Source organism: Dromiciops gliroides, chromosome 4 (assembly GCF_019393635.1).
Source record: "Dromiciops gliroides isolate mDroGli1 chromosome 4, mDroGli1.pri, whole genome shotgun sequence".
In the NCBI taxonomy this organism is placed as follows: Eukaryota; Metazoa; Chordata; class Mammalia; order Microbiotheria; family Microbiotheriidae; genus Dromiciops; species Dromiciops gliroides.
Window position 1 is genome coordinate 192,281,726 of NC_057864.1, and position 17,537 is coordinate 192,299,262.

Consider the following 17,537-nt stretch of genomic DNA (forward strand, 5'->3'; position numbering starts at 1 on the left):
AAGAACATTAGACTCATAGTCCGAAGTCCTGAATTTTTTCCTTTAAGATAAAAGCCCTATCTGAATGAAAATTATGCTAATGCTACTTACTTCACAGCACTGCTGTGAGGGTCTAAATTCTAAGGTGGCAATATAATAAATATAATTCTATTTACATTGTTTCCAAAATAATTTTCTTGTCGGGATTCTGGACTGTAGTTCTCTAACACCTCAGGCAGCAATGAGGCCAACCTTGGATCCATTTGGAGAATCTCTTTAGAAGGTGGATGTTTTTTGGATATGCTGGTGATGACCTCCTCTGAAGGATGTTTCACAGGGTTCATGGCTACACCCAAGACATGTGACCAGCAACTGCCTTGGGCCTTGTATTTGTGGTAGGTATGACCTACTTTAAGATGGGTTTGTCAATATGACCTCTTTCAGCAATAACACCAACCTCAGGTCTTTTTGCATACATCACTTTCTTAGAACCTGAAAGTAGCTTCCCCATATTTTATTCATTTCAGGATAGTGGGAGATCACTATGAAATAGTTTCCAGAAATATGTGCAAGCTTACCCCAGGCTAAAATTTTTCTTATAAATAGCTTACCTTTGGGTATAGTGCCAAATGGGGGGACATTGTCAATGCCAAGCTGAGCTTTCTTAACACAGTATACAAACTGACCAAGAGGCATGCCTTTAGTGACAATGAATAACATTGTCCTCTTCTTAAGCTGGTAAGGATCCGAGAAAGCTACTTTTGCAAGGGGAGCCCCTGACCTGGATCATGGATGTCCTTGAAGCCTTTTAGCTATGTCTCTATGTTGCCCAGAGCTTGGAAGCCTCTTTTCTGTGCTTTAGGTGGGAATGGAAGAGCCAGCCTCTGGACACAGATCACCAGGCCCATCATTGGTGGCCTGGCTCTAGAATAGTTGGAAAGAGAAAGAACACTAGAATTGTCAGAAGATCTGCATTCAAGTCTTCACTCTTATACTTACTACAAAGGTGACCTTAGCAAATGAATTAGCCTTTCTGGGCCTTTATTTTTTTTATTTATTTATTTATTTATTTATTTATTTATTTATTTATTTATTTATTTATTTATTTATTTATTTATTTATTTATTTATTCATTTATTCATTTATTCATTTATTCATTTATTCATTTATTCATTCATTCATTCATTCATTCATTCATTCATTCATTCATTCATTCATTCATTCATTTATTTATTTATTTATTTATTTATTTATTTATTTATTTGTGGGGCAGTGGGGGTTAAGTGACTTGCCCAGGGTCACACAGCTAGTAAGTGTCAAGTGTCTGAGGCCGGATTTGAACTCAGGTACTCCTGAATCCAGGGCCGGTGCTTTATCCACTGCGCCACCTAGCCGCCCCCCCTTTCTGGGCCTTTATTAACGAGCATTTATTTTGTTGCATACATGTCTGGCACTGTGATAAGTACTGGGGATAGAAAGAAAGGAAGGAAAAAAAAATCCATTCCTGCTCAGGAGCTCATATTCTTTTTTTTTTTTTTTTTTTTGCGGGGCAATGAGGGTTAAGTGACTTGCTCAGGGTCACACAGCTAATAAGTGTCAAGTGTCTGAAGCCGAATTTGAACTCAGGTCCTCCTGAATCCAGGGCTGTGTGAGATTTAAAATTGGATATAAGATCCTGTAGGAAGAATAGGAATATCCTTTGAAAATCCCATGGATCCTACATCCCCCTATCCTTTTAAGACTCCAGAAATAACCTCTCCAAGTCCAGAAGGGAAATTAGGAAACCCTGAAACTCCTGAGTTATAGGACAGTGAAGTTAAGGATGTGAGACAGACAGTGGAGACAGAGACTGGGTTTGGAGATTCAGATGCTTGGATGGAATGGGTCAGCACTTTGGGAGGACCAGCTGCCCATACTCTAAGTCCACATTTTAGCCTGGAGGGGTTCTGGTGTCTCCTTCAATTATACCAAAACGGGTTGGCAAAGGGTGAGAGTTGCAGAGATTTGGAGCTACTCTTCCCTGTAATAAAAAGGACAGCAGAAAAGATCATACCCAGTTTTGTTGGAGTCCCAGGAAAGCATCCGGCCTGTCTCTCCAGATGGGTGAGAGGTTTTCTGGTCTTGGGTAATATGAGTTGTGTCCAAACATGGGAAGTAACCAAGAACATCTTGGTAGATTTTTCATCCCTGATCCTCCCCTGAGCCAACCTATGGTGGTATTGTGGTGGAAAATCAACCTTACCCTCTAACTGGGCTGGGACTTGTGGGTTGGTGCAGCTGGCCACCCCCTTTACCATGGCATCTGAGCATTTCTCCAAATCTGAGTCTAAATCAAGAAAGAAACACAGCCCAGAGGGGCAAAAAGGGTCATCTGATGCTCTAATCTGCCTAGATAGCATAGGATTCACAGATTTAGAACAAAAGGCAGAGGAGATATTCAATAAATAGAATGAAAGGAGCCAAATAGTCAAAAATAAAGAGGAGGGTTTGTGAGAAATGGGTAGTTGTCTCCTCTCAATGTGGATATAACAGTCAGTCATACTCCCCCTGACCTGTTTGTAGGACAAAGGTCTCAGATCTCCTCCTCCCCCTCAGGTTAGTAAGGTCACATGGTTCAAGGAGCCCTGGTCTCAATAAGGTCTGCTCCAGAGTTGTGTCCATATAAGGAAGTATAAGGTCCACTCCTGAGTTATGCCCATACAAGGAAGAGGGGTGGGAATACTGCATTCTGATTAGCTAGTTTTTGCGTAGATTGTAACCCCACCAGTGATGAAAAAGGGGAGGGTCCATTCTCATTAGGGACTAGGGTATAAAACCACTAGCTGCACATTAGGGTGCCTCCTTCTCATGAGAAGAAAATAAAGCCTTTGTCACTTTGCTGCTGAATTCCTGAAAATTATTGAGAAGAGGATGGATTTTTCCCTCACAGCTGGTGCTTTATCCACTGCATCACCTAGCTGCCCTCAAGGTGCTCATATTTTAATGGTTTTCACATCTGCATGTGACCTCCCAGGTCCCTTTCAGCTCTGATGCTCTGATTCTATTAACGTTAAGAAAAATGGAAGAGATGACATGCTCTTTCTTTACCAAATGAGGAGCCAATGAGGTGATATAGTATATATAATATTATATTTGGAGTCAGGAAGATGTGAGTTTGAAACCTTTCCCAGATACCCATTAGCTATGTAACTTTGTGTAATTCAGCTAGCCTCTATCTGCATCAGTTTCCTTATCTTTTGCTGTTGTGCCATTTCAGTCATGTCCAAGGATCCCACTAGGGGTTTTCTCAGCAAAGATACTGGAGTGGTCTGCCATTTCCTTCTCCAGCTCATGTTACAGATGAGGAAACTGAGGCAAACAGGGTTAAGCAACTTGCCTATGGTCACAAAACTAGTAAGTGTCTGAGATGGGATCTCAACTCATGAGGATGACTCTTCCTGATTTCAGGCCCAACACTTCATCCATTTTGCCCCCTAGCTGCCCCTTCCTTACCTATAAAATATAGTTAATAATAGTACTGACCGGGGGCAGCTAGGCAGCACAGTAGATAAAGCACCAGCTCTGGATTCAGGAGGACCTGAGTTCAAATCTGTTCTCAAACCCTTGACATTTACTATCTGTGTGACTCTGGGAAAGTCACTTAACCCTCATTGCCCTGCAAAATAATAATAATAACAATAATAATAATAATAATAACAATAACAATAACAATACTGACCTCTCATGCTTGTTGCAAGAAGATGAGATAATATGTGCAGAGTACTTTGCATACCTCAAAGCACTAAATAATTTATTATTATTATTATTATTATTATTATTTATACAACTTTTGTTTACATGCACATACTCCTTCCTCAATTCCAATCTGCTGGCTTCTTTTTGTTCAGTGAACTTTCTCAATGTCCTCTATTTTATAAATGTCACCTCCACATGTAGGGGGGACATGTTATTTTCATAAATTGCTGAACTGTCTTTGTGTCCCCCATCTCAAATCAGCAGACCAATTTTGGGGAAGAGAAAGAAGGAAATGTGATAGATTGGAAGTACTCAGCCTGAATGTCTTTTACTGATGAGTAGGGACATTGTTAAGGAATTGAATAGTTATATGCATACTTTGTTTGCTTTTGGAAAGTTTATAGTCTAAAAGTCAAAGGTGCCTGTTTGCTAGATTTCTTTTGCTTTTGAAATATTTGTCTTCCTAATATATTCCTTCTTGGTCCAGTTCTGCACTTGGATTTCAAAACCCTTGAAGAAGGTCCAACCCATCCATTTGGATCTGTCCATATGCCAAGAACTTCCAAACTGCTTTAGGTCAGGGGGTGGAGGAAGGTCCTGTTTAAGTCTCTAAGATAGACCATCTGATGCTACTACACTCTTCTCTTGTCACAGTATCTGTTTCTTTGTCTTTTTGGGACATGGGTCCTCATTGTCCAAATCCTCCCTAAACATTCACACCCTCCTAGCTCAAACATTAAATGTTTCTATTCACCCGGCACCCCCTGTTTTCAATTCTTGAATTCTGCAACTGTACATACAGATATCTGTTAGTTTCAGGAATTGTCAATAGCTAAAGCTGTAGGAGAAAATTAGGGGCTTTGAAGAATGAGTATTCGAAGAAGTAATAGGATCCCTGGGTTTAGAGTGAAAAGAGATGTGGGATGATCCTTTGGTCCCACAGTACTTAAGCTTCCTTTGTGTCGTAGATCCCTTGGGCACTCTGGTGAAGCCTATGGGTCACTTCTCAGAATAATGTCTTTGAATAATTGAGGAAAAGAAAACATTTCAGCTAGAAGTTAGTAAAATTTATATATGTGTGTGTGTGTGTGTGTGCATTCCTCATCCAAGTTCACAGACTCCCTGAAATATACCCACAGATTTCAGATTAAGAATCTCTTATGTCATTTAATCCCCACATTTTACAGATGAGGAAGTTGAGACACAAATAAAGTTATTTTTCCAAGGTCAAAGAGATCATTTGTCCTGATCTTCCTGGACTACCCTTCACAGTTCAAAGTCCTCTGCTTTGTTTCTATAGTACAAGCCTTTTTCAGGCAATGAAGTTTGGGCCAATTTAGCTTCAATTAGTTCTCCACTTTGGAGCTGCTTTTGAGGGCTTTATATTTTATTCGGTGTGTTAAATGGTAGCAGCTGAGCATGGAAAAGAGTTGTCTGGGATTAGGTGCCTCAAATGAGGGCTTGGGTGGGAGGGAAAAATAATAAGGAAAATAGCTTTCTTTCTGTTTGCAGGATCCATATCTCACTGTCCTCTTAGACCCACCAAGTTCCTTAAACCATGTCTACTATAGGCCTTCTTGTAAGCTCCAGTAACTTCCATGTGACTCTGGATGATTTGGCTGATCAGACACTCCTGACTGCTTTTTATTTACAGCCTCCTTTCTCTCTAACCATGTCTTTTCTGGCAGTTCAGGTATCACTTCTTTTGAGAAGACATCTTCAATCTCCTTGATATTTCATGCTTTCTCCCTCCTCCAATGATTTTCTATTTACTTATCAGTGTCCATGTTGTGTCCCCTCAGTAGGATGTGAGTTCTTGGCAGAAAGGCATGGTAGTATCATTTTTGCATTTGTATCAAGTACCTGAGTTAGCAAGTTGCATATGGTAGGAACTTAACATGTTGAGCTTCCTTCCTCTCAGTCCCTCTTCTTTTTAAAGTGACCATCACTTCATGTTATCCCCTCAAACAACAGTCAATGAATACTGGGCTTTTGATAAAGCATGTCATACTAATTCTCATGGAAAACACAGAGCACTGTGGACAAGGCAGTAATACAATTAGATAAATTTGGAACTGATTGGATATCAGGTCTTAAGGAGAAGTCATTAGAAAACCATTAATAGAGCAGGGGACATAAACACCTGTAATCATTAATGGGTCACTATCAGTTTGATGAGGGGTCTCTGGTGGTGTACCTTGGGGATCTGTGCTTGGCCTTGTCTCATTTAACTTTTCCTTTTTGGATTAGATAAGGACATAAATGACATGATAATCAAATTTTCAGATGACACCAAGATAGGTAAGATAGCTAATGCATTGAATGGATAACACATTCAGGACCTACACATATCTTGACAGGCATGAGTGTTGGGCTCAATCTAAAAACATGAAATTCTATAGATATAATATAAAACCTTACAGTTGGGTTCAAAATATCAACTTGGCACTGTAAAATGGTTCAACATCAGAAGCTGATAGGGTTTTATTACTGGAAATGACATTTTAAAAGAGGCATTAACATCTATTTGCTTTGCCCCCTAAGGACCACGGGCTTTTTTCCATTTTACTTAAAGCTAAAACCTTCCATATGTGTTGTCTCACCACATTAGAATATGAGTTCCTGGGGCAGCTAGATGGCGCAGTGGATAGAGCATCAGCTCTGGAGTCAGGAGGACCTGAGTTCAAATCTGGCCTCAGACACTTAACACTTACTAGCTGTGTGACCCTGGGCAAGTCACTTAACCCCAGCTGCCTCACTAAAAAAAAAAAAAAGAATATGAGTTCCTTCAGATCAGAGACTGTCTTTTTAATTTGTGTTCCCCATATTTAGTGCAGTATTTTGCACATAAGAAGTATTTAATAAATGCTTTATTCCTTCTTTTCTTCATTCATCAAACACTTGTGTGATTCTAGGCAAATTATTTAAATTCTCTGTGCCTTAATTCCTTTATCTGTAAAATGGAGGAATTAGATTCAATGGCCTCTGAGGTCCTTTCAGCTCTAAATCTAGGACCCTATGATTTTTTGATAGCTTTGTGGTAATCTGTCCTGTTCACATCACATTTGGAGTACTGTAATTAGTTCTGGGTAGCAAAGTTTAGGAAGGGCATTGGCAAGCTGTCCAAAGGAAGCCAATCAGAATACTGAAGAGCCTTACGTCCATGTCAAATGAGAACAGGTTGAAAGAACTGGGAATATTCAGCATGGAGGAAAAAAAAGACTCAAGGGGACTAGAAAGACAATCATTTGGAAGAGGGATTAGAATTGTTCTGTTTGGTCTTGGAAGGCAGAAAAGAGGGGCAGCTAGGTGCTGCAGTGGATAAAGCACTGGCCCTGGATTCAGATTCAGGAGGACCTGAGTTCAAATCCAGTCTCAGACATGTGATACTTACTTGCTGTGTGACCTTGGGCAAGTCACTTAACCCTCATTGCTCTGCAAAAAAAAAAAAAAGCAGAAAAGAAAAAAATAGAAATGACATCAGGGAAAATGTTCTAACAATTAGAGCTGTCTAGAGGTGGAATAATAGAGTGTCTCAGGAGTTGATGGGATTCCTCTCATTGAAAGGCTCCAAGATGAATTTTAATGGTAATTTATCAGGTATGAAGTAATGGGGGTTCCTTTTTGGGTAGGGGCCGGTCTAGATGGCTGCTGAGGTTTCTGCCAACTCAAAAAATGGATGATTCTAAGTTAACTAATGCTAATGTGGAGGGGCTCAAGTTGGACTAGATGGACTTTGAGGTCCCTTCGAACTCTGATTCCTTAGCACTGGAGAGTTTGCCCATCTATTCGCCTGCATCTGGCTTCTGACTTTTGTTCCTACCTCTGGTTGGTTGGGTACCCACTAGCTCTTTGATTAACTCGTCTTTTCTAACCCTCCTCTCCCCTCATTCCTTTGTGTAGTGTGACCCTCTGGGATTTCTTTATTGTCAAGGGCACCACCATCCCCATAGCCACCCTAGTTTATGACCTAAATGTCATCTTCAACTCCTCACCTTTCACCCCTTATATGATATATGTTGCCAAATCTAACCATTCTGGAGAGCAATTTGGAACTATGCCCAAAGATCTATAGAACTGTGCATACCCTTTGATCCAGCAATACCACTGCTAGGTTTATATCCCAAAGACATCCCCAAAGAGAGAAAAAGACCTATTTGTACAAAAATGTTTATAACAGCTCTTTTTGTGGTGGCTAAGAATTGGAAATTAAAGGGATACCCATCAATTAGGGAATAGCTAAACAAGCTGTGGTACATGATTGTGATGGAATATTATTATGCTATAAGAAATGACAAGGAGGATGATTTCATAAAGGCCTGGAAAGACATATATGAAATGATGTATTGTGAAGTGAACAGAACCAAGAGAACATTGTACACAGAGATAGCAATATTGTTTGATGAAGAACTGTGAATGACTTGACTATTCTCAACAACACAATGATTCAAGACAATCCCAAAGGACTATTGATGAAACATACTACCCACCTCCAAAGAAAGAACTGATATTGATGGAACAGAATGAAGCATGCTATTTTCACTTTCATTTTCTTCTTTTATTCAAGTTTTCTTGTATAAAATGACAAATATGGGAACGTTTTACATAATCATACATATATAGCCCATATCTGATTGTTTGCTGCCTCAGGGAGGGGGTAGAGTAGGGAGGGAAAGAGGGATAAAAATTGGAACCCAAAACTATAAATGAAAAATATATTATTAAAAAAAGAAATATGTTGCTAAGGACAGATGATTTTACCTTCATCACGTCTTCCACCCTGGTTCAGGACCTCATCACCTTAAATAACTGTACAAACAGGCTATGTGCAAGATAAATTGGAAATAATCAACAAAGAGAAGGTGCTAGAATTGAGAGAGATTAGGAAAAGCTTTCTATTGAAAATGGGATTTGAGCTGGTATTTTAAAGAAGCCAGAGAAACCAGGAGGCAGAAGTAAGGAGGGAGAGCATTACAGGCATAGGAGGGGTAGCCAGTGAAAAACTACCTGGAGTTAGGAAATGTGTCTTGACTGAAGCGTCTTGTTAGAGGAATAGCAAGAAGGCCAGTGGCACATGATTGAAGAGTACATGGGATGTTTGGGGTGGGGTAAGGTGTAAGAAAACTTGAAATGTTGGGGGACAGGTTATGAAGGGCTTTAAATGCCAAACAGAGGATTTGATACTTAATATCAAACCAGAGTTTATTGAGTAGGGGGTGACATGGTCAGACTTCAGAAAGATCACTTTGGGGGCAGCTAGGTGGTGCAGTGGATAGAGCACCAGCCCTGGAGTCAGGAGGACCTGAGTTCAAATCCGGCCTCAGACACTTGACACTTACTAGTTGTGTGACCCCGGGCAAGCCACTTAACTCCAATTGCCTCACCAAAAAAAGAAAGAAAGAAAGAATGAATGATCACTTTGATAGCTGAATGCAAGATGGATTGGAGTGAGGAGAGACATGTGACAGCGAAATTAACCAGCAGTCTATTTCAGTAGTCCTGATATGAGGTGATGAGAGCCTGTACCCAGGGTGATGATGCAGAAAACAGATATCTCTTCTCAAAGAACTCACATCCTCCTGGAGGAATATCCTATTCCTTACTGCTCAACCTCCTATTCTTAGAAGACTTCTTTCTGGTTGGAGGCTGGAATGGAGGAAAGTAGTGTGGAATGATGTTTGATACAGCCAGGGGGCAGGGATGGGAAAGGAAGGAGTCATATGGAGTGAGTAGAATAGGAGCTGTCCAATGTGCTGGATAGATTTATTATATGTCCTGATTACTTGCATCTTGGTGATTTGTCTTTAAATTTAATCTATTCCCTTATAAATATATCCTAGAAAAAGCACACAAGGCCTCATGCATGAGTGGCAGAAGGAAGTAAAGGCTTGTGAGGGGGAGTAGAGACCAAAAGCCATAAGTCTTTCAAGGTAGTAGAAGTTGAGGAGAGGTGATCTCAGAAAAAACAATGAACTTTATCTTGGACAGGACCTAGCTCAGGGATCTAGACAATAGGAAGAACCAGTAGTCTGGATGGTGTTTCCCTGGGACAGATCTGAAACCACCTTCTTCTTCAGTCATTGAGTGTTCTAGACTGGGGATCTTTGAGAGAACAATTAACAAAAGTACAGCATGAAAGACCAGAGACATCTCTCTCCACTAATGACTGACATGCAGGAGGCCTATGTCCAATTTTTCAGTCTAAGAGCCATGTGGAAAAAGAGGGGGGAAAGGGTCAGGGGAACAATGGAAATGATGAAAGGACTGCAGAATAGAACCTACAAGGAAAGATGAAAGGAGTAAGGATTATTTAGCCCAGAGAAGAACAGGCTGAAGGGACAATTTAATGGATGTTTTCAAGACTTTGATAGGTTACTAACAAAAAGGATGCTGGAAACTGGGGGGAGGGGGCTTATTTCACCTCCAAGAGACCAAAATTGCATGAACTGGCTTCCCAGGAGCCACAGGCATTTCATCAGCATTGAGCCAGATGAATATGAAATCAATTCTTTGGGAAAGATCCTAAATCCTGTGGCCTTGCTAAAGTGCCTTTTACTTCCCCTTGGTTCTCTGCACCCATCCCCATGTCCCCCTTCTCTGACTTGGAGGCTCCAGCCACTTCTGTGTTGTCTTGGATTTTGGGGAAGAAGATCAGTGAGTACTCCCCATGATTCCAAACTAGCCCATACTCTCAACACAACTGTTCTGGTTACAACACATACATTCATTCAGTTTTAAGCTTTTCAAAGTGCTCTCACACCTATCATCTTGTTGAATGGGCACAATCAACCTGGAAGAGAGGTGTTTTTGTCTTATTACTGGTTTCTTATAATTTTATTTTTAATTTATGGAATAAAACTAGCATTTCCATAACATAGAACAATAAAAAAGATGATTGCACATGAAACTGCAAATCTACCATGCATAACTTGCTATTCCTTTCAAATATACGACAAAATTATCATGCAAATTTCTTTTTTTCCTTCTCCCCCACTCTAGAGATGCCTACTGTTAGACACAAATATACACGCACATATAATACATATTTATCTATGTATGTTACATATTTACATATACAAGTAAAATGTGCTATACATACATCTATTTATTAGTCTTATTACTGTTACAGGGTTATAGATTTAGAGCAGAAGGGGCCTTAGAGATCCTGGCTCTGCTACTTGCTCTGTGACCTTGAGCAAGTTACTTAATATTTCTAAGCCTCAGTTTCTTTATCAGTAAAACTTAGGGGTTTGAACTAGTTGACTTCAGAGGGCCTATCTAACTCCAATTCTAGCATCCTATGATTTACTCATATGCAAATTTATTCCCCAAGAGATCAAATGACTTGCCTGAGAACACACAGATAATAAGATGTGTCATGGCCAGTTACTGGGTCTAGAGGCTGAAAGTTCTCTTGGTTCAAATCTAGTGTTATATTTCTACACCCTCTGTTAGAACCATAGAATACCAGTGCTGGAAGGGACCTTAGAGAGTATTCACTTCTACTATTTTGTTTTTCAGAGAGATAAAATGACTTGAACAAGGTTGCACAGGTAGTTGACAGTGAGGACTGTTGACTAACCCTAACCTTAAGAGAACCACAGCTAAGGACTAGAACTTAGGTTTCCTGACCCTTATTCCTATGTTATTCCTAGAGTTCTTACTCATTGCTCCTTGACAGCTCCTTGAGGGCAGATAATGTCTTTTGTCTCTTTTTGTATACTCAATGCTTAGCACGGTGCTTGGCACATAGTAGTTGCTTATTCAATATTTATTGATGGATTGATTACCATGGGCTCCTGTCTTTGTTGAGGCTGTGGAGCTGAACTCCCTGAGCTCTCTGGGTTATACCTTCAAGGGAGATGAACACCTCACCGAGGCACTAAGCCACATCAAAGGGGATGGGAGAAATTGCTTTGCCAGGATGGGAGAAATTGCTTTGCCAAGAAAATTACTCTCATTCATCAAGATCGTGATGAAAGGGGTGGGGGGAGAGGCAGGCAGAGGACTTTCAGGGTGATTTGTCTTGTTCACTTTCTGCAGGAGAGCAGTTACAACTTTGCTTTGGCTTAGCCTGGAGGCTCTGGCTTCTAGTGTGTTCTAGGAAAGAGGTGTGACCAGCCCAGGGCACTTAGTGCAGATGGGCCAAGAAAAGTACCTTGGAATTTCAGGGATGCTCCTGATTCACAATTCAATTCAATGAATATTTATGAAAAGTGCCTGCTATGGTCTAGGCACTTCACTCAGCACTAGAGATACAGAAACAAAAATCAACAGAGTTTTTTGTCCTTAAGAAGCTCACATTTTACTTTCATTCTATTCTTTCTCTTAATTTCTTTTCCATGTAGAAACAGGTTCAGGTAGGTTGCTTCTCACTGCTTACTAGGTTTGGGGAGGATGATAGTGGAGAGTTCCCAGTAGGACCTGACACTTAGGAGATAGAGGAGCCTTTGGAGATTAAAGAGAACCCCCATTTCCTGCAGCAATTGTGGGGGTGCAGGATCAAGAAGTTGATAATGCCATGAAGTACAAGAGATACATTTAAACCAGGGATGCTACTGTACTAACTTACTGTGATATTTGGGGCAAGTCCTATCTCTTCTATTATATGAGGGTATTGGATTGGGGATTTTAGCATCCCTTTTGAAATTGAAGGTGCTGAGGTGATACTGATTAAGGGAGTGAATGGTGTAGAAGTACTTAATAAATGTTCGTTAAATTTAGCTTAACATCAGCTTAACCTGGGAAGGCTTTCTGGAGAAGGTGAAGTCTTGAACAGGATCTGAGAGAAAGTAAATAATGGAGAGGCACACAGAGGACATTGAAGGCAGGGAAAATAATATAAAAAAGGCACAGGGGAGTTAGATGCCAGGCTGAGGAATTACACTTAACACTATAGACACCAGGAAGCCACAGTGGCTCTGAAGCCCCTGGAGAGCCAAATTACGTGGATCAACAGGAACTATGTGGCTAAGACAAGGATTTTGCCTGTCTCTTTCAGGGCCTATTTCTCATCCTTCTGGGCTTCCTGCCTGGGGAGGAAAGTTCCCTCCGCCCAGAGTGATTCCTTTCCCATTAGCGTCACACATTTCTGGCAAGTAGCAGAGTGCTGGATCCAAGGCTCCCTGCACTGTCCTCTCTGCCAGACCTTGCAATCCATCATCCATGGTGACAAGACTGAAAACCAAGCTGTATGGGCCAAAAAAGGGAACAGTACTGCATGCCAATCCTAGCTAGTGGGTCGATTAGCAGCAAGGAGGGGAAGCACCAGAGGGCAGGCCAAGAACACATCTGAGAATCTCCAAGCATACTCACTCAGCAACTTTGCTCAGGACAGTGTCTTAGCCCAAATTCTATTTCATCATGGTAAAAATATCTGAGTTTTCTACTGCGGACCATCTGTTCCTCTATAGCTCAGGGGTAGTGGGGAAAGGGAGAGGGAAGGGGGGACTGGAACTGGGGAGAGGAAAAAGCTGAGGCATGAAAGGAAAAGAAAGCAAAGGGGAAGAGGAAGAGGGGAAGTTGGTAGTTTAAATTTAGAGAGTGAAAGGATGCTTTGGGTGAAAGTTGTGTGGACAAGTTATAATTTGCCATAGGCTGGTAGTTGGGAAATACTAGGTTAAGGGATCAGTATTTTTTTAGATACTGAGACCTTTTTTATTAGAATTCTTCAGAATTGTCAGCAACTGGGCAATGTATAAAAAGAAAGCTAAAACACAATGACATTGTTTGAAATTGAACCACACTTATACACAAAGATATGTATGCATACATACATACACATATGTGTATATGTGCATATACATATACACATATTCCTATGTAATAAATAAGGTATATACACATATACACACACACACACACATACATGCAAGAAGCCTTTCCTAGTCCTTAATCTTAGTGGCTTCCAACTGAGATTATCTCCAATTTTTTACTGTTTGTATGTGGTTGTTTTCATGTTGTATCTCTCCTGCGCACAGGGACTGTTTTTGCCTCTTTGTATCTCCACTACTTAGCACAAAAAGCCACTCAACAAATGCTTGCTGACTCAATAAAGTTACTTTGTAAATATTTCCAAGAACTTAAAGATTTGGGAATATTAAAAAAGATATCATACTCTAGTTAAACATTTACCCCCAAAACCCCATCACAAAGCAATTTTAAACATTCATCCATTACAAAATAACTTTTGATTAAATTTTTTTTTAAATTATGAAAAATTATGAAAATTATAAAAAAGCTTCTAACCTAGATATGTATAATTAGTAACTATTTTTTCTACCATAACTAATATGATAGCTAGCCTAGACCAGAATTATGAGACAGCAGGAAAAATCATGGCACAATAGCATAGAATTTTAGAGATTGCTTTATCTACAGAGGAGATGAAACCCCTGTAAATGACCTTAGAGTTATGGCTCAATCCCCTCATATTATAGGGACCTGAAGCAGAGCAGTATTATGGGAAGATGGTTGGATTTGGATTCAAAGGTCCTGGATTTGAATCCCAGCTTGTTATCTGTATGACCTTGGTCAAGTCCCTTAATTTCTCAGAGCCTCAAATATAAAATGAAGAGTATTCCACTAGATGATCTCTAAGGTACCATTCAACTTAAAATCTATGATTTGGTCAAAGACACACAGTAAATTTTGAGGAAATCTGGGTCACCATAAGGAAGGAGTGCATTTTAGGCATCGGGGACAGCCAGATCAAAGGTATGGAGAGAGAGGAGACATCTGAGGAAGAACAGGAAGACCAGGTTGGCTGGACCATAGAATATGTGAAGGGAAATAATTTGTAATAAGTATGGAAAGGTAGGATAGTACCAGGTTATAAACGTCTTTAAATGTGAAACAGAGGAGTTTTCTAGTTGACCCTAGAGGTGACTGGGAGTTACTGGAGCTTATTGACAAAGTAGGGGAGGGACATGGTCAGATCTGTGATTTAGTCACAAGTTATTTGGCCAAAGAGGCAGCAAATGCTTCATGCCAATCCTAGCTGGCAGGCTGATTAGTAGCGAGAAAGGAGGTGAGGCATTGGAAGGCAGGCCAAGAACACCTCTGAGGATCACTTTGGCAGATATGTAGAGGATGAATTGGAGTGGGGAGAGACTTGAGGCAGGGGGAATGATCAACAGGCCATAGAATAAGTCTAGGCAAGCCCACTGGGCTTTATGAGTGGAGAGAAGGGAATAAGAAGTGAGAGGTGTGGAGATAGGCAAAAGGAACTGGCTACTGATTAGATATGCGGGGTGAGTAAGAGCAGAGTGAGATAAACATTTATAATAACAATAATAGCTAGCATTAATATGGCACTTACTATGTATCAGGTACTGTACTAAGCATCTTACAATTATTATCTCATTTGATCCTTTCAACAACTTTGGGAGTAATGTACTATTTTTCAGAGGAGATAACAGAAACAAACAGAAGTTAAGTGATTTGCCCAGGGTCACACAGCTAGTAAATATCCAAGGCTGGTTTTGCACTCAGGTCTTCCTGACTTCAACAGGAGAAGAGAGAATATCTGTAATCCTTCCCAACCCCAAACCTGAAAAGAAGATAATTATGTAGTAGAGACAGAGTAATTGCATCTGATTCCATAAGATGAGAAGGCAGAACCTCTGGGTGATGTAAAACCTGAAAGAACACTTGATAATCTTAATATTTAGAGCTTTCATTCAATTTCCCCCCACCCCCCTACCCAATTTCAGATGCATGGCAGTGAGCACAAGAAAATCCACAGGCTGTGACTGGGGATGGGGTGATGGGGAGGGCTGACAGTATGCATCTTCCACAACTACAAGGATTCAGCCAGAACAGCCCCACCCACACTCCCAAAGTAGTAGATGCTTATTCTGTCTAGTCTTGTGAAGACAAGGAGGATAGAAGATGGTTTGAAAATGTTTCTGGTTCAGGCAGCTGTGCTCAGAGTGATAGAATGTGGGTAACTGCTTATCAGGCTTGACAGAAATGGGACTGGAAAACCATCCAGGGCCAGTTCTGTTGCCCCACCTCCCCCAAGGTTACTCATGGAAGGGACCTGGCCCATCAATGCCTGTAAAAGCCAACACAAGGAGGCAGAGCCAGCCCTCTAGCCCATCCACAGAAATATGGGCACTTAGTAGAGGGAGAGGGGGCCAAAGAGTGAACAACAGAAATTCAAGGAAAAGACTGAAAGACTACAAATATCAAGAGATGAAAAAATTTCAGTGAAAGTCCAGGACACAAACAAAAAGGATACTGAAACAGAAAGAAAAATCAATAAAATCTCAAAGAAGAATCCAAAGCACCAAATGTATTCTAATAGGAAGAGAAGGGCACCAATAGAGATTGATAAATGAAAGAATTGTGTGGATTTCCCATAGATCTTAGAGCAACAGCAGTATACTTCAGAATGGTTCAAAAGAGAAATGAAATTCATTAAATAAGAACTTAGGAATGCATTTAGGTTGGACATTAGAGCTCTTAATACAGAAGTTTTTTTTTCTTTTTTCTTTTTTTTTTTGGCAGGGCAATGAGGGTTAAGTGACTTGCCCAGGGTCACACAGCTAATGCATATCAAGTGTCTGAGGCTGGATTTGAACTCAGGTCCTTCTGAATCCAGGGCTGGTGCTTTATCCACTGTGCCACCTAGTTGCCCCCCAGAAGTTTTAAAAGTAAATTTTTATTGATTTTTTTGTTTTTACCTCACTTACATTTACTGCCATATCCCTCCTCCAAATCTCAGAGTTGAAGAAAAAAATTCATACCATACTCTGAATTTTAGCATGTCTGCCAGAAATAATTTTTAATAAATTTAGCATTATTATAAATCCAAGCATTTCTAGCTTAGAGAAAAAGCGATGTCTAAAATGACACTGCCTCCTCCCTTATACTCTCAGACAACTCTCTACCCCAAGACAATCGCAGGTAACATTTATAGAAATACTGAATGAGAAAAATACAATTTGAAGGTTAAGGTTCTAGAACAATAGAACTCAAGACCCTGAACTCAAGAGCCTTGAGTCTATACTCAAGCAGTGTCCCCTTAGCTACCAGACCTACTTCCAGCCCATCCACCACGGCCATCATTGAGGAGAGAAATCAGTGTAAAGAGGAGTCCCTCCACTTTCATCATCAACACCAGCGGCAATTGCTGACCAACTACCACCAACAGTCAGGTAGAACCCTGGGAGTGGCAGCATCCTCCAGACCACTGATTTTTGTTTCTAACATAGCCCTCATAGCCATCATCTGGGGCAACAGCTGTTGTGGAGAAGGAGCCAACCACCCCAATTGGTTGCCCTGACAGATTGCCACTCAGTGGACAGGAGAACTAGCCTAGTTTAAACAATATAGCTCTCTGAGTTGAGAAACAGAAGGCAGCTCATTAGGAAAGTCACCTTGACCACCAGCTCTCCCCTCAGACCCTTATGAAGAGGTCTTGAACTTAGAGCCTTGAAAATAGCAGTGCTTCCATCCCCATTGCCTTCAGCCATAACCCTGGGAACCTGAAGCCTAGCAGGTGCTGCAGTAGTCCCATTTTTTGAAGACCTAGCAAAGAAACTGCTTTCCACTGTCCTTGCACTGTCAACAACAGAAACTGATATGATATTATTAGTAGAAATGACATTAAAGAAGAGGCATTACTATCTGAACCCTAAGGACCATGAGATCTTTGTATTTAACTTGCAGCTAAAACTTTCCATGTGTATTGTCTCTCCCATTAGAATGTTAGCTTCTTGTGTATGGAGACTAACTTTTCTATTTGAATCCCTAGCTCTTAGTGGTGTTTTGCATATAGTAAGTGTTTAATAAATTCTTTACTCACTTATTCACTC

The 17,537-nt window shown here is 40.5% G+C and overlaps 1 pseudogene; it reads right to left on the reverse strand.

Annotated features, from left to right (window-relative positions):
- Positions 1 to 210: 210 nt before the first annotated feature.
- LOC122754832 lies at positions 211 to 16,785 on the reverse strand (annotated as a pseudogene).
- Positions 16,786 to 17,537: the final 752 nt, after the last annotated feature.